The 17,793-nt window shown below is 46.1% G+C and overlaps 1 long non-coding RNA gene across 1 annotated transcript in view; it reads left to right on the top strand.

Moving 5' to 3' along the window:
• Positions 1-15,661, top strand: part of LOC126648926 (uncharacterized) — a 281,474-nt gene extending 265,813 nt beyond the window's left edge. The window contains exons 2-4 of the long non-coding RNA XR_007630932.1: positions 6,993-7,110; positions 11,303-11,428; positions 15,599-15,661. This is a non-coding gene — a long non-coding RNA (uncharacterized LOC126648926). The remainder of the gene's footprint in view (positions 1-6,992; positions 7,111-11,302; positions 11,429-15,598) is intronic.
• Positions 15,662-17,793: the final 2,132 nt, after the last annotated feature.

A 17,793-nucleotide genomic window follows, 5' to 3' on the forward strand; every position in this document is an offset into this window, starting at 1 on the left:
GGTCACTCCCTTTCGAAAAACAGTCAGTCTGCTGAAAAAATAGATCCTTCGGTTTGCTCTATGTTTAGGCAAAACCAGTCTTGTATCCAGGACTATACAAATTCATGATTTTCTTCCCACCCTTCAGCTAAGAAAGAAGGGAAAACAAACATTTGAGCAAATCCATCTATAGTAGTGTAATATTTCACATGTCTGTTTAATAGACAACTACAGCAGTGAGGGAAAACTGACAAGTCACTGCTGGGCAGTTCAGGCATTTTGTGTTGTTTGTGCTCTGAAGGTTGTTCGGCTTCTTCATTGTCCTGCAGAGTTTGCAGATTGGATTGTGATTTCTTGATGGGTTTAGTTCATGGGTATAAACTTATTTTCTGGTAGTACTTAGATGAAGGTAGAAACTTCTCAACCATAAAGGAATCATTGGCATCCCTAAGGTCCTGAGAGCTGAAAACAGACCACTGAAGGGAAAAATTAAATAAGAGGTGGGAAAATTTGAGTTACTGGTATTGTCTCCTCAGCAAAGCTGTGTGACTTCTCACACTGGAGTGAATACTTGTCCCCGGGTTTGATTTTCCTTTTCTAAAGAAGGGTAATGGTGGTATTGATAGCATGCATATCGATTATTCGGTATTGAAAATTTTTGCTGTCTGGTTGAGCTGGGAGTATATGGGAGAATATGCATCAAACTCATCACAATGCTGGCCCTAAAATAATTTCAATTATGCTTAAAAAAAAAAAAAAAAGGCAGCCTAGTCTATTTAGGTAGCTGAGAAAATAACTTCTCTCTGGTATGAATAGCATCTCCATTACTGAAATATTTTTGTCATGGCTCTAGCAATATATACATATGCTGGAAAACTCTTTTTAGTGTAGACACACCCTAGAGGAACTGGGTGTCCAGCTTGCTGAGAAGGTCACCTAGGTAGCTAACTCTCCTAGACACATTCAAAATCACTGCCCAAAGTTTCTCTTCTGAACTGACAGTTTAACACATTTCATCATGTTTCCCCCCAACCCCAGTGAGGTCTTGATGAAAAATATGATATCATCTTTCTTCAGTCTCAAATTCAGCCTACCTGTTGGTCACCCTGCCTTTCAGACATACCCCAGGCAGCAAAGCTGGCAGAGGAAGCCTGAGATGGTCTGGAGAGAAAGTGGAAGGGTAGGACTAGTTCTGTCAACAACAGACAGCAATTTATTTTTTTTAACGGGCAAATAGAGGGACATTTCCCTCTATTAGTGACAAGACCTGCCCATGTGATGCAAATTAAGTGGAAGATTTGCAGTGTCATACCAGTGGGTGTAGATTTCACTTCCTTTAAGATACACAAAACCTATTTTTCTTCTTCTTTTCTGCCTTTGGAGCTAATTCATTTAACTCTCAAAGAGGACACAGCTGGTTGTTAGCTTAAGTTTCTCTTGATGTTCATTTTCTTTTTAAACGAGCTTGCATATTATTCTAGCTTAATTATATCTTTCTGCAGATAAAATCATTGGAAAGGGTCCATCCCCCTCCCCCCATTCTGCTCTGTTTCTTCCTTGATTTCTTTCACATGTCCCTTCCCCAGTGAATACATCTGAACCTTACATGGTGTTAATTAAGGATCTCAATTGCATATTTGCCTTTGCAAAGCTTGCCAGCATGCACAGGCAACCATGATTGATTGACAGCACTCGAAGAACAATGGAGAAGCCTTAAAAAGGCTTGGCAAAGCAGCACAATCAGTGGGGAGCATGCAGAGAGGAAGAGCTTCACACAAGGGATTCAGGAAGAACTGTGTTTGGTGACTTTTATTTCCTTAATCAACATCAGGAAACAGTTCAGCCCTGCTGCAGCTTGTGATAAAGTAGCTCCCCCAGTGCCCACTGCTAGAAGAAATAACCACATGGCTTGAGGTAGAACAATCTGTTCTGGAACATGCACTTTTGTGGTTATTTGGGGAAATCTTAAGAAACTGTAATCTTCCCAGCAGTGACCTGGAGGTGGGAAATTTTGATGTTGGGCTCTGCAGCTGTGCCAGGACAAGGTGCTTGTGATGCTGGTACAGAGTGCCCTCCTAGATGGGATACTGAGCTATAGGCCTGGTGTTACACAGGTCAGCAATCTGTTCTGCTGCCATCCTAGGGCAAAGTTTGAGCACAGTGGAAGAGACAAAAGTCTGGATATACCTCAACTCGTGCAGGAAGTCTTCCATAGGCAGGGTGAGCTTCAGTTGCTCATCCTGGTTCCTCTCATCAGGTGCCATACACAGGGCTTGCCTGTCTCACGTAATGTCGTGGTCTCTGGTACCACCAAATCTGAGTACCTCACAGCTTCCCTCAAATCTTTGCATTTTTCTCACATTCCTAAGGGGCTAAAAATTGCTGTAAGCCCTGCTTTACAGGAGAGAAGTGGACACACACAGATGTCACCTCTTCAGTTTCCTAAACAATGATGAGAAATCCTAGGGCAGAACCAGAAATAAAACCTGCCTTTCCCAGTGATGTTCCCTGAGGAGTTACCTCAGGGTTTTCCTACCCGTGGGGCCAAGTAGCACATAGTAATATGTTACAGTGGTTCAGGGAAAACTCTGAGGAATCACAGCAGACTGGGATCTGTTACATTTGTGAGCAATAGCAAAATGTACCAGCATTGGAAACTCCTTTCCCTCCATCTGTCATGCCCGAAGTGGCATTTACGCAGGCGGATCTCTATGCCAAGGGGTCATGTTACAGCCCAGTTCTCTGCTAACCATGTTACTGCATGTTTTTGTCTCACCTGTGTACCCAAGTCCAACCCGTGTTACAGCTCAGAGGACAAATTCCTTGCTAGAACAGAGTTTGACCTCATGTATACCAGCAGTAATGACCACTATTGCAGCACAATTCCCAGGCATGTTCAGTTTTCTGTGCAGAGAGGACTGCTCACACTAACAGAGAAGGCCATCAAAGTGAGGTGTGCCCTGTAAACCTCAGGGATGGGGTGGGGGAGTGGTGATATGCCAACCTATAAAAGTTTGCAATATTCTTTTAGCCAATTGCACAATTATTATTTCTTGCCTATTTTACCTCCTTCTCCTTCTCCTACACTTATCTCCTGAGTTGAGAAGAACAACAAATCAGGTGTTTGGGTGCCAGCAAAGCACTTGGGAGACCTGGAATCTTTTTGCCTGATGCAATACTTTGCATCCAAGTTGGGTGAACCCCTTAGGGTATGCCTGCAACAGGTGAACTAAGTGCCTGAGAAGTTCTACCTGCCGGTGGGGAACAGCCAGATAAATTAACCTGGAGAGAACATGGCATGACTATCTCCTGACTGATTTAGAGCTGGTCCCTTGAAGAGGTTGCCTAGGCTGCTTGGATGGCTCAGCTACTTATAAAACAGTTGGTGAACCCTTGCGGTTAACAACCCTCATCATTAAGGTAAATCAGTACCAACACAGGAAGTTTTAAATGAAAAATGGGCACATTTAGATCACTCTATATGTCTGTCTGCTCTAGTATCCTCTCTTCATCAGTGGTTGATAGCAGATGTTTAGAGAAAACTGTATGAAAAAGGCAAGCATGTAGTGGTAATTCTCTGGTGTAGTTGCCAGGCTGTGGGTTCCTGAAATCTTCCTAGAATCTTGCTGTTTAATAGCACTTAATAGATCTGTCCACAACTTTGTAAAATCATTTTTAAAATCTATTTTAAGCATCCATAGCACCGTTGGCAACAAGCTTCAGAATTTAATTATGCATTTGATGAAGTGCTTCCTTTTGTGAGCTTTGAATCTGCCACCTCATAACTTTATTTTATGCTGTTTCTTCTGCGTGATCCTGCCATGTGAGCAAACTGCCCAGAAGTCACCATGACTTTTCAAGCTGTACCTCAGCTATAGCTGAATGCCTGTGCAATTGTGGCGGTTATGCATATGTGTCAAGGGGAGGTGGTTTTTCACTTAACCAGGTCCATACCAATGTAACTGCCTAATTTTAAATAGCATTACAATAGCATGAATAGGTCTGCCAATGTTTTAACTCTTGCCTCTTCTTAGAAGTGAAAGCTTTGCCAGTGTAGAGCACTGATATATGAGGGTGACCATGCTTGCTCAGAGAGCAGATGTAGTCAGAAGAGCTTGTCTTTCAGCCACAGCTTTGTACAAACACTTTTCTAGCACTAGTGAGTTTTACCAGGCAGGTGTTTCTGCTTTGGAGATGATGTGTGTCGAGGCTGTGCTCCATACCAGCCTGTAACTCACAGGCAGAAAACAGGGCTTTGCTGCAGGACTGATGCCAGCAAGGCAGCTCACTCCTCTTTGCTGTCCAGACCCATATATAGGCCAACAGAAGTCTCTGGTAATCCAACCTCTAGGGCTAAGCCAGCCTGACAGAATACAAAGCTGTCCCTCAAGTGATTTGAAAGTAAAAGCACAAATATCTTCATGAGGTCCATTGGTCCCTGCCCAATACCTGTACTAATGGCATGGAGTTCACTGAAGGCCTGTGCCTATGATTTGCACAAAAAGCCATGTCCCCAAGACCATATCTGAAGGTCTGATAAAAGACTTGATTTTTCAGGAACCCTTGAGTTTCTATTAAAAGCAGTGAGAGAGATTGTGAGCTCATTTCAGATTCAAGTCTTTTACTCAGAAGTCTAAATATGGAGTTGGACTTTTATTTTATGATATACTGGCCTTTGTCTCGGGCTGTCATAAAGCAAACATGATAAGCTAACAACTGGCATAAAATTTTCAGTTACTTTCTAAATGTTACAGCAGCAGAGAACCAAGCAGAATTACTGAAGGGTCAAAGGCACAGATTAGAAACATCATTAAGGAATGGTAAGAATTACTGATAAGTCCTAGTGTCTTTGTTTTATTACTTCCCTATCTCAGGCAGGTCTGCAAACACACTGATTCACGTTTAATTGAACAACAGCTTCATTGTGAAACCTGCCATTCTTAGCTGCAGTATAGAAAATATCTTTAAAAACACCACCCCCGCTTTCTAACATTGTACAGACAAAGAATTACAGCTCAACTGCCATAGGATATACACTGCAAGTGGCATCATCTTCCTTAAGTCTCGTTTCCTCTGTCACATGTGGTGTGACAAACAGCAGTCTGGGGACCAGCATGCTGTGTGTGCCTTTGTGTGGAAGGGCTGCCCTGGATCTGCAACAGGTCCTCTCCTTCTCCCACTGTTCCCTCATGCGTGCCCCTTGTGTGTGAGCTTTGGTCACAACCAGCAACCTCTGGGCCAGTGTCCCAGAGCTGCAGTCTGGGGCAAGGCAGGCGATGCTGTGTGGAGGTGTGTGAGAGTGGCCTTCTCTCTGAGTTCCCAAAGGCCCGTCCATGCTCTGGATTGTGCACAAGCAAACACGTGTCCCACTTTCCCAAGAACAAGCAGACAGTGAAGCGTGTTCTGCTTTCGTTGTCCATGGGCTGCAACATTCACTACCTATGATCAATCGTATATATTTGATTGCTCTCATATGAATAAAAAGGATTAGCTGGCTCTGCAGAGCATTCGGCCTACATTTCACTACTTCGCTTGTGAAGCTGAGCTGGATAGGAGTGTGAAAAAAAGAGCTTGTTAAAGCCCTGGTGCTGACACAGTTATGTCAGCCAAAAAAAAAAAAAAAAGTCTCAATACCTCATTTCATTTTAAGGGATGTATTCCTTTGGTGCTCTTAGCTGTGGCTTTCATTGCTGTACTGGCAAGCCCTGTCTCGAACACATCATGCAGTGCAGGGATGGTAGGGTACACAGTCCAGCTTGGCTGTGACTCCAGCTGTGTGGTGCTGGCACCTACTCAATCTAGGTGGTAGTCTGGTGTCCTTGGTGCAACCCCTGGGAGAGGTAGGCATCTATTGCAAAGTTTAGGCTTGAGGAGGACACATGAGAGGCTTTGACCTACCTCCGATTTCAGATAGTGCATCCATGTGCTCAGAGAGTGCGTTCAACTCAGCTTACTTCAATTCCAGCACACAGAGCACAGTGCTGTGGTTTGGAGGAGAGTGAATGGTCCTTTAGGTCAGAAGACAGATGCAAACGTGTGCAGGATGCCCCATGCTGTGTAATAGATCCCTGTGTCTGCTTCAGACCATGTGAGATTTCACAGTTCTAGTGTCACCATAAGTTAGCTCACCAGAGTGATCTAAATTGACATAACCAAGCTAAAAGTGACAGTTCAGTACAGATAAGCCCTTCATCTTTTAAGTTGGTTATTTACATTAGATCAGTCTGTGTGAGTCACAGTATCTGACCTAACAGCCTGTTCCACTACCTGGGTAAGGATTTATCTGACTCTGTCAATTTTTTGGCAATGTTAAACTCCTCATGCAGTCAAGACTGTTAGAAGGGGCTGGAAACTTCTCTGGACCAGCGACACACTCCCTCCTGCTCAGGGTTTTAACCTTTAGTCATTTTATTTTTAGCCAAAATTGCTGAAAGCTCTTTCCTCCCAATCTGTGCGCTGTAGATTATAAAAACCTAATGAGAAAAGCTAAAACTCATTTGCTCAGAAAGAATAATTCCAAATCTGTCCTTTGGCAAATGAGAAAATTAGGCAAACTAATGCATTTGTCATAGACTCAGTTGAATATGCTGTTTTATTCAGCTTCATGTAAGGGTGCTGTAATAAGGGTCTGGGCATAGGTCCCTGAGAGGTTAATAACTCCAACATTGTTTCTACAGGGCTTTTCAGAGCACTGTAGTTTTCCAGATGGAGGACTGGCAGCCTCAGGAAAGATCTAGGCCCAAGGGATCCTGGCAACAGGGAAGGCAGGGTGGGTGGGGATCTATGAGTGTTGCAAGAGAAGATCATGTCTATAGACCTCCACCTGAGGACTGTGTGCAGCTCTGCTGTGGACCTGTGAGCTTTGGACAGATGGGTCTATGAGTTATAGTGCCAAATGCAGTGTAACTATAGTTTGATTTTGAGTGTTGCCTCCTCTCCAGTTCTCTACTAAACATCTGTCTCGTGTGGCCAAGGCCAAGTCACTTTTTCCCATTTCTCACTTTTTGCCTTAGGAAAAGGTAAGAAGCAGTGCTCTTGTCCTTAGTATTGTGTGAAGATCCAGCACTGGAAAACTGCCTATGTGTTGTGAACATTACTGATGATCCCAGAATGCGGAGATGGTCCAGCATGGTAAGTCTGGTCTGATATCTGAGACTTAAATAAATCTCAAATTAAGACTACAATTGAATTACCTAGCCTATAGATGCTATTCATAATTTTTCTGTCTTGCTCACTTTTATGTTTTATTCCACTGTGTATTTGAATTGCTCTGCACTGCCCAACCTCATTCTGCCATTTGGGTGGGGCAAGAGAAAAGGCTAAATTTGTGGCTTATATATGAAGAAACCTTTAAGCTCTCCACCAGATTCTCCTGTTGGCTCCTGTGGAGTGCCTGAGGCTGGGATCACCCTGTAAAGCTTGCAGGCTTTGGTATTCTTGTTCTAACTGCTTTGCTGGCATATTGAGGTAGAAAAATGGACTCACTCTTATGTCCTCAAGAAGTTAGGCATAGCAATGACAATAAGAGAGAGGTATTTGTGGTTAGGAGAAATTTGCATTCATGCTCCTGGAAAGGTATGGGGGTTTCCCCTCTAAAAAAAAAAAAAATGCTGTAGGCCAAACCTGCATCCCCAAGAAAGCAATGACTATGGTTTTGCACAAAGGCATGTCTGTCAGAGGGAAAAAAAGATTATAAAAAAGTAGTTTTCTAAAAGAAAAATTGGTTTTAATGGAAAACATGTATCCAACAAAATGCCTGGAAAATTTGACTGCTGCAAATTTCTGACTTTATGTTTCAGTCAAAGATAAACTATCAGGCTGACTGAAGAAGTAATGGAATGAAATTATACTGTCTGTGTTATGCTGGAAGGGCAGAATAAATGATCCCTAGGCTGCAGTCTCAAAGGACCATGGCATTTTCATGAATTTTCTACACAGTGTTGCCTGGAGCCAGACAAGACACTAGCTAGCTCACTCTTCCCGTCTTGCCTCTGCTGTTTGGGTCTGTTGCAAAGCCTGAGCTGTAAGGGGTAGAAAAAGAGTGCAGTGGGGCTAGATCTGCAAAGAGCATTTCCAGCAGTTCTAGAATGACAGTGGAGAGAAAAGCTTCTTACCTGAATACTTGTGTATGTCTGGCCTCCCACAGTTCTGCTCCTGGCACTTCTTTTGGATGATCCCAAACAAGTTCCTTCCCTCTCTTGAATGGCTTTTTTACAATGGAAAATGGAGGGAAAAGTCATCTAGGTGAACTAGAAGCATGGATTTCAAATAGATGAGTCATCTGTATCAAAGTGGACACCTTTAGTAAGAATAATGGTGGGCTAAATTAAACGTTCTTCCTAAGTTAAAATGCCCACATGTGGCTTTAATGTGATTTAATCAAGTTTTTAAAAGTTTCATTAGCTTGCAAAGTTCATTCAAATTAAGTTTCTGGAGTATGTCCATGTAGATAAACCCATAGTTTTTCCCTCTGATGAAACGAGGACTTCACTACCTTAGAAAAGCAATGCTGCCAGACTCAGTTCACTAATACCTAGAAAGCACTTTGTTCTGTGGGAGGCAGGAGGCCAAACATGTAGTTCTCTCCTGTGAGTGCAGCAGACACAGGCTTTGGGCAGCTGCACGTGGCTCTGTGCGAGGCTCCCAGCTGCAGCCCTCTCCCAGACACATGCCAGCTAGCAAGGACAGGCTGTCACCTGCATGCAGCCATAACCAAGGTGCCAGAACGCTGGTTCTGCCCTTTCTTCTGACACCAGCTTCCCATGTCCCACACGGACCTACCAGCAAGAAATGGGGCCATAATAATGTATGTGCATTTACTCTTCAATGTGCTTTGAAGTCAAGAGGGGAGAGGGGGATTTGCAGGCTTGTTTTGAATGCCCGATGTGGGTGACTTTGCTGTGCCGTTTCATTATGGGAACTCAACTGCAGCAGATTTCTGGAAACCTGATCCCTGAGATAAACGTGGAAGAACTGAAACAGCAGTATCTGTCCAGTGCTTCAGACTGTCAGTTCAGAGACAGGTCAAAGCCTCCATGACCTGAATAGGGCTGTCAGTATAAGGACAGCTGCTCTCAGACACAGGCACTCAGTGGACCTAAGTGGAGGCAAAAGTTACATTAAACAGCCACACTGCTTTCCAAGTCACATGAGACCTACTGACATGCATTTTCTAAGAGACTAATGACATTTAAAGCTCTTTGAGTAAACTATTTGCTTTACGTTTATAACAGGATAATCATCCCACTGCTTGTCATGGGAATCAGGGCACTGATCACCATCCCAGTGACCAAAAACATTCTCCTGGAGAATAAAATATGCATCTTTATCATTTAATTCTGCCTCATCAATAATGCTGGGAAAGATTCTCTTACAAAGGTATCAGGTTTAAGAGAGCAGCCATCTTAAAAACCATGCCAGCCTCTTTCCAGATGGCATTTTGAGTACAATATAGACCAGGACCTTTGCTCTCCAATCCATTAGACAATTAATTAGTGCTTATAAATTAAATATGTGCCTAGCAGAATGTGTCTTTCCATGTGGCAAGCCTCGTGCAGCAAGGACAGATTGTGAGTCAGTGAGGCACCACAGGTGACATGGAGGCCACCTCAGTCAGTCATTTCAGCTGAAACATGAGAGGCAATTCGCACAGTCTAGGAGGCTGCATTTGAAGAAGGAGTGTACTTTATGTATTCTTATAGGCTAGTATGTTGTCTGGTAGTGATGACGTGTGGGTTACTGCTTAAATACCACCACGACAGTAAGACAGGTACCTCACTCATCAGGCAAACTACCACATGTCCACTGAAGTTTATGGTTCACTTGTAACTGCACACCCCACAGGGAGGCTGATCCGTGGCCCCCCTGAGGCTTGTGGTGACTTACACAGTAAGACCAGGGATAGCTTTCAATTGTCTTGTTAAGCCATAATGAAACACACTAGTGGGCAGGCCAGTGCAGGCTCCAGCTGTGCACTGCCCTCACCTCTGTGCAGTTGTTGGCCTCTAAGGCTCACTCAGGTGAATTTCCAGAGGCTGCAGTCACACCACCAAGCTGGAGGGTGAGGTGCAATGTGCCGGATACAAACTGCTTCTCCGAAGTGAGACATAGATTAGGTGGGGACTACGCCCAGTTCACTTAGCTGTCAGTGTACTGCCTGGTTTGGGAAATCCCTAGGCGGGGGACTACTGGCACCTGGGAGGTCGTTGGTCACTTGCCCTCTTCTTAGGCTCTTTTTCTAAATATTTGGTACTGACCACATCTGGAGAAGATGCACTGGATTAAATGGACCTTTGGCGTGTTCCAGGTGTTCCCAGTCTTCTGTTCTTTTGGTCACCAAAACTCGCTTATAATAAAGCTGGTTAGCTAAGACCATTTTGATATTGAGTGTTCATTTGTGAAGTGCTTAGAATATCAGGCAACAGTGGCTAATCTTTGATTACCAGTAGTGACTGCTTTTTCAAAAGAAAATACGGATGGGGAGAAAAAGGAATTTCTGTTCAGTTCCTGGTCCTGGTTGCCTGGTGAATTTTTTTAACATGCAGAAGAACAGATTTGCATGTTGGTATTTTGGGGATGTTTCCCATGAGAAAAAAAGTACAACTCAAAAAACTCTAGATGACTTGGGTGTCTTGTCAGGATTATATGCTCCAAGGGTTTGTGTTATTCAGCTGATAAATAGGGTTTAAATAACAGAAAAATAACAGTAATGCCTCATGTAAATAACAGCAGTATTGCCACATGCTACCTGTCGCATTGTTCATGCAGACATGATGTTTTGCTGATGGCATTCACTTCCCTGTGCCCAGCACTTGTGTCCTATTCATCCAGAATTGAGATTTTCTGAGAAATGCCCGATCAATCTGTGGACACCAGTGACACAAGTGCCCAGCCCAGCTCCCATCATGCTGTTGCACAGCTAAAAGCACAAAATGAGGTTCATCCAACTTTTCAAGTAATTCACACAGATCAGGTTCTTAGCTCCTATTGATTACAATAAGAAATTATATGAGAATTATAATGAGAAAAGTGCTTTTAAAACACCTGTTAGATGTGTGTCTGCCTCCCTTGGCCTGTATGTGAATGCCTCTCAGCTGTGTGATCTGCTCCAGTTCACAGGACTGGTTAAAAGAGAAAAGGGAATTTCAGACTCCAGCGTGGTTACCACAGCACCACATTTTACATCAGGGGAATGAAGACAGGCAGTTTCCATCACAGCTGCACGATGTCTTTTGTCATGATAACTAAGATGTTCAGGACTGTAGAGAGATTCTCCAGTGAAAATGTGTTTGGTTTTTACCTGTTATGTGTCACTGTGTTGCAGGTGATGGTGCAGTGTTGGTCATCCCAGGATGTCACAGTGGAACCAGACAACCCAAAGCAAAGTCCACCAAGAAGCCCACAGTGGGCAGCAGGCTTTTCTGTTTGCAGAGACATCTACCTTCAGTTGGTAAGAACTTTTAGTGCAAACAATGCTGGAGTAATCTTTAAAATTATCACATACATCTGTGAGTTGTTTTAGGTAAAGGACCTCCCATGAGGATAAGGAGAAAGGCCTCTGGATGGCATTGTAAATCATGTAGCATCCCACTGATGTTTAGGAACAAGTCGAACCTTAACTTACTACTCCCATTGCCAGCTCCTGTGTGGTGCTGCTTAGATAAGTCTTGCTCCTTATGGCTAAAGATAGAAATGTTTTTCCAGTCTGATTTTGTTTTTAATCTCCATTAGAGCAGGCCTCAAAATAGTTTTGGAGTTTATTTATTTCTTGTTCTTTGACTTGGTTTCATGCTGGATGTTCCAGGCTGGCTTGTCCTATAGACAGCAGGGCTCTAACTGGAGCAGACAAGCAGGCTGGTGCCCAAATAGAACCTGCCATCAGAAACCCTGCATAGAGTTTATGGCTAGGACTGAGTGGAGAGTGAAGCCTCACTGCCAAGACAGAAAACTAGTGGCAACCTGTTTTACTGGTGCACTGTGCTGCTATCTCCAGTAGGAGCCAAATGTGCATGGTTTTGTTTGGACCAGCAGGGGTGAAGCTCGTATCAGTCCCCCAGAATTGTGGCTGAGTTCACAAAGCTGCCTGAGTTTGGTGGCTGCATACCAGGAAGCTGGTTGCTGCTGCATTAAGGGCTCCAGGTGCCCATTGCCACAAAACATGTGCTGTCCTTGCTAGCATCATAGCTAGTTTCTGCATAATGCTGCTTCCCTGTGTGGTGATCACTTCCAGATGTGCCAATGAAAATAGGGTGGATTTCATGTAAGGAAATATTTTCATATTATTTTCTCTGTTTTTCCCGTATCAGCCTAAAAGAGAAATTCTGGCAATATGATTTGACTTCTGCTGCCTTCACAAGTTGCTTTTGCCTCCATGTGTTGCCTCCAGTGTTGATAGCTGGCAGGTTTCACTGTAGCATCCAACAGAATTCTATACCATCCAGCAGAAGTATTCATCCCAGTTATCAAACATCAGGCACACAGCATGTTGTCTCTGTTGGATCTCCCTCTTCTGTCTCCAACTGCCAGCCAGTCCACCCCAGAAACCTTCCCTTGTTCTGCTCATAGTCACCAGTTCAACATGAGGTGAATTTTTTTTCTATCACTGAGCATATAGGCCTTCTCCTGCCAGGACTGGTCAAAAGCCTTCACCAACTGGTCTCTGAGGCAGGGAAAAGTGGCTCAGCTCATGTAGGTTAAACCAAATCAGGATTGAAATGATATACTGATTTATTAAGGATAATCCATGAACTATACATTTAGGATCTATGTCAGCAACACAGCAGTTCAACCACAAGGTTAGACACTTAGAAAACACTAATAAATTCCTTCAAGTTCCTAAACACACTTTTGTAACTAATCCCCAGACATGCAGGCACCAACCCCTCTGTCAGTGGCATGGGGGCCACTTCTGGGAGCACAGGTCCTGCCGCTTATGCCCTGCTCCTACTGGAGTTGTGGCCACTCCAGCTCTAGGGCCACTCCAACTCCACACCACTCCCTACAATCAGCTAATGCACCTGCTGTGAGAAGGCGTGCCAGCAGGTCCCACACACCGTCCCAAAGTGTGAGTCCCTACATGCTGCACCCCACGGGGTCAGGCCACATGTTGGTGCCAGTGCTGGAGCTTCTGCATCTGATCTTAACAGAGATTATGATGTACCAGGCTGGCTTTTGACAGTCTGAGGCCTCTCCCTGCTCCATTACCATTTTCTATGTTTCTTTTATACAGCCTGTCAGACTAACTCATTCTTTGTCTCAAAATTGTCTTTCCCTGGTTACCGTTTAATCCAGCTGATAGTTGCCATCCTCTTTAGTATAATCAGCTAAGGCCTGGTGATTATTTCCCTCTTCCATCAGTTTCCAATCAGTTTGGGGCAAATGACCTCTCAGACACTTTTGGGTTTTCCATCCGTACATGCTGTTTACAGTCACTTATCTATCTTATCAGCTGTTGTCTTCCACAACATTTTGCCAAGTGCAGGCACTCCCACACAACTACTGAACTGATATTAAAGAAAGGAATAGTGGCCTCATATCTTGATTTGGGGGGAGGCTATTTCTACTTAAATTTACTTTCTCAGTGCCTACCAGTTCGTGAATTTTTGAACTTAGTTACCTCAGCTTGCATAGCTATATACAATTGATCTGTTCAAGTGTAATCATTGTGCTCGTAGGACTACAGCATATAAGTCTATATCCTAATGATCCCACATCTGTAAGGGGGACAAGGAGAGAAAGAAGGAAGACTTGAAAGCTACTTTTGTCATGCTGAGTTCTGGGAGACTACTATGTTTAGTGTTAAATTGTGTAGCAGCCACTGAGTGGGCTTCTTTCTCCTGAACCTCCCAGGCAGAAAGTTGGAGGACAATCCTAAAGCAGTGTCCAGTAAGACCAAGAAGCTGTTGTGGGGACCAAACACCAGCACATTCCTTGCTGGGACACTGAGGGCAGCTCTCAAGGGTTACACCTCTCCCCTTCAAGGCTTCTTGCAGCTCCCAGAGAAGTATAAAATGCCTCTTGGACACCAAGCATCTTGATTGTGGTCTGCAGGGCTGAGGCAGCTCTTGTCACCTGTTTTTTCCTCACCTGTTGAGTGTGATGCAGGCTTGGTGCCAAGCTCTTGGCCAACTGCCCTTTTCCAGCTCCTGGGCATGCCAGCCCGAGGAGCCCCAATGGCAGTGTTTGCAGTGGCAGCCCACAAATAGTAACTTTCTGAGGCCATTTCTCACACCTCTGTCACCTTATGGTTAGCACTTGGACCTGCAGTCTGTGAGGGGCTCCCCACCCTGGCATGCCTGTCTCCTTCTGCTGCAGATCACAGCAATATCCACAGCCACCATCAGAGACATTTCTAGATCATACATTACCCAGAGTTCCTGTATGTGACCACCAGCAGCACAATCTCATTTCCCCTCGAAATGTCACTAATGGGCAGAACAGTCACCAAGCCACACAAATCGTTACTTTGTTTTGCTCTGCACTGGGCGCTACATTTTGCTGCTTCATTAGAAGTAATTGTTCACCCTCCTGCTACATAGTGAGACACCTTTCCTTGCCCTAAGTGCTTTCTCTCAGTCTCTCAAGGCAGGAGACCCAAAGGAAGCAGGAATATCATTGATGGCTATGCCCAAACCCACCGGAGAAAATCAGGGTTCTCTTCACATGCTAACTGCTCAAGGCAGTGAGACAAACCCTTAGCAACTTCTATCTTGTAGGTTGTTCCTCCCTAGGTGCCGGTGCACAGCTTTCCCCAGCCCTGTTCTTCATCCTGCAGCTAATCTCTTGGACATACATTGCTTTGCACATTTTGTTCTTGGCAGTTTCCAATGTTGCCTCAGGCCCTTATCACCTTAAAAGATCAGATCATATAGTAGTGGCCTTAGAGACGGCCTGATTGATATCTGCACAGCCAAACAAGCAGTAAATTTGAATAAAATCTGGCACCTTGTTGCCTATTAATTCTGCTGATTCTGAGAGGATAATTCACGGACATCAAGTAAAGTGTGTGTACTGAGCATGCATGGGACAGAGTTTTTGGTTGTGTAAAAGTTTGTAGGGATGGTGTGCAACCCTCATGGAGGGCCTTTTGCCCATTCCAGATCCTGCACACCCCAACCTGTGCAGTCGTGAGGATTTGGTATCACTGGACACTGCCAATCCAACAGGACTTCTCTGTGTATTTATACAGAATTACAGATGCTTGCAGGAAGAGGAGAGAGTTTCATGGTGATCCTTGAGCAAACATTGATGAAGCCAGGAGCTCCTGCAGTTCAGCTTCCACCAGCACCACTAGAGCTTGTAGTGAAGGTGTGAGTGTGCTCAGAGGAAGATCATGTTTCTGGGTGGCCGTTTACAGTGTAATTGTGATAGTTATTTAGATACTCTGTAGTTGCTTTCTCCAAACTCATTCTCTGCAGTCACAGAAAATTATGCTGTGGAAGAGTGTATTCTTGTTCAAATCTTCCCTGATTTTAGTATCACCATGAGCATCCCTGAATATCCCGTCCCTGTTTTATTTTGGGTGACCCCCTTTCTCAGACAGAAGGTAAGTAGGAGAGGGCTGCACCAACTGCTGCTGTTGCATGTGCCTTGAACTAACTCGTGGTGTTTTCCTCTGCAGACCAGATGAACTGGGTCCTGGCCCATGGATAACACAAGACACAGCATTCAAGGACAGGTTGTCTGGTGAGTAGGTTTGATGCTTGGGTGACACTACCACGCACCTATACATAATTCCCAAACTGCTGCCCTCTGTAGAGTAATATACCTGGGCTGTAAATTGCACCCAGAGCATTAGAAGGAGAATTGGTTCAGCTCCCTAGTGGCCAGTGCAGACTGGGCATCCCAGCAACTGAGAAGAACAGAGTAGTTGGTGAAAGCAGCAACTGTGCTAAGGTCTGGGGAGTTAAAAATGGGTGTTTTTTCCTTCAGCAGTGCTCATCTATTTATTGGCTTGATTGTAATCACAGCTGCCTTAACTTGTAACTGATACTGTCCTCCCTGCAGCGTAGATGATGTTCGCTTGAGTATCAGATACTGCTGTCTGTGTTTGCTTTTGTTATCACCCACCATCAGCAGGTTTCTTTAAAAGACCAGCTCTGACCAGACACCAAGGAGAAAAGAGGGATTCGAGTTATCCTCTTCCCTGTGGCTGACCAGCTCCTTCCTGTCGCATAAACACCACAGAGAGCTGATTCTCCTAACCCTGGATGCAAATCCTTGTGGCACACCTGGCTCTCTTTGATCATGTATAATGTATCAGTGAGCATTCAGCAAAGCAGACACTCCCAATTAAATACAGCCTTCTAGGCACATGTCCTCTCTGTGCCTCTAACCCACAAGCCTTCATGGCTTTGAGAAGTCTGGTTGTATGCCTGAAGCTAAGGAGGCTGTGCTCAGACAGTGCCATGAATGGTGGTGTGACCTTGAGGGTATCTGGCCTGTCTGGACCTAGTGTGGGTGCAGTAAGTTAAGGCTGACAGCCTAAAAAAGCAAGTCTCAGTTGCTTCAGGGACTGGTTCTGGTTTGTAGCCATGGATCACTTGGAGAAGGGTGCCACATTATGACTTGTCTCCTGACTGCTAGTTTTAATGGCTTAGGGAGGGTAAGAGACGATGGTGGCCACTTCTTGACACCTGAGAAGAACACGCTCAGGTTGGCTGGGTGGCAGGGTGGTGGTCAATTCCACGCTAGGTCATTCTGGCAGGTAACCTCCAGAACATGCACCTGATAAGTGGTACCAAGGAACGGCCAATCTTATACGCGTTCAGCGCAATTCCCAGATCTCAAAAAAACAGGAGGATGGAGTTAAAGTATCCGTAGCTTAAGGGTAAGAAAATATATGGAATATAATGTTGCAACCCAAAAGGAAGTTCAGAGGTAAATCCAAATATGCTTGGATTTCCAGATGTAATTTAACTGTCTTGTAACGGTACCATGGGATCAAGGCACCGTGGTTAATTGTGATCGCAGAGGTGTCCCTGCAGAGAAACTCCAACCCCCTGCGGGCCGGGCCGAGGGTGCGGCAGTGGCGTTTGTGCAGCGCCCTGAAGGTCACCCCGCAAGGGCGGCTGCGGCTGTCGCGTGAGTCCTGTCTCCCCCCCGCCCTCCCGGCTCCGCTGCAGGGGACGGGCCCGTCCCGCCGCCCCCGGGGAGCCCCTGCCCGGTCGCCCCTCCTGCAGATGCTCCCAGCGCCCGGTCGGCGGAGCGGGGCCGGGAGGGCAGCGCTGTTTGCGGTCGGTGTTCCGCAGCCGCGCTGCACGTGAGCCCGGCGGAGCGCGGCGGGGCCGGCGGCTCGTGCGGGGCCGCCAGGAGCAGAGCAGGAGCAGAGCAGGAGGAGGGGAGGGAGCGAGGGGATGCTCAGCAGCGCCCGGCCGATCTCCTCCGCCGCGCGGAGCCGGGACCGGCATGGAGCGGGAGGGGCGGGAACGCCGGGAACAGGCGGGCACGTGCGCGGGACCGCGCGCTCAGGTGTGCGGGCGCGCGCGCTCACACGCGCGCGTGCAGCCACGGCCGGCGAGGGGCGCGTGCCCATGTCTCCCGAGGGCGCGCGCCCCCGGGCACGCGCATTAACGGCCACACCGGCACAGACGGGCACAGACGGGCACAGAGCCTCTCCTCCCCGCCGCAACCCGGCCCGGCGGGGCAGAGCTCGGGTGCGCGGCGGGGCAGCCGGCACCGACCCACGCTGCCGGTGCCGCTGCCAGTGCCGCTGCCGCAGATCCCCTCCCGCTTCCGTCCTGCCGCCGCTCCCGCCGCCGCCGCGCTCCCAGCGCGCCCCGCCCGGCCCCGGGGCCCGCCCCACCCGCGGCAGAC

Source organism: Myiozetetes cayanensis, unplaced genomic scaffold, assembly GCF_022539395.1.
Source record: "Myiozetetes cayanensis isolate MyiCay16 unplaced genomic scaffold, myiCay2020 scf5-8, whole genome shotgun sequence".
Taxonomy (NCBI): domain Eukaryota; kingdom Metazoa; phylum Chordata; class Aves; order Passeriformes; family Tyrannidae; genus Myiozetetes; species Myiozetetes cayanensis.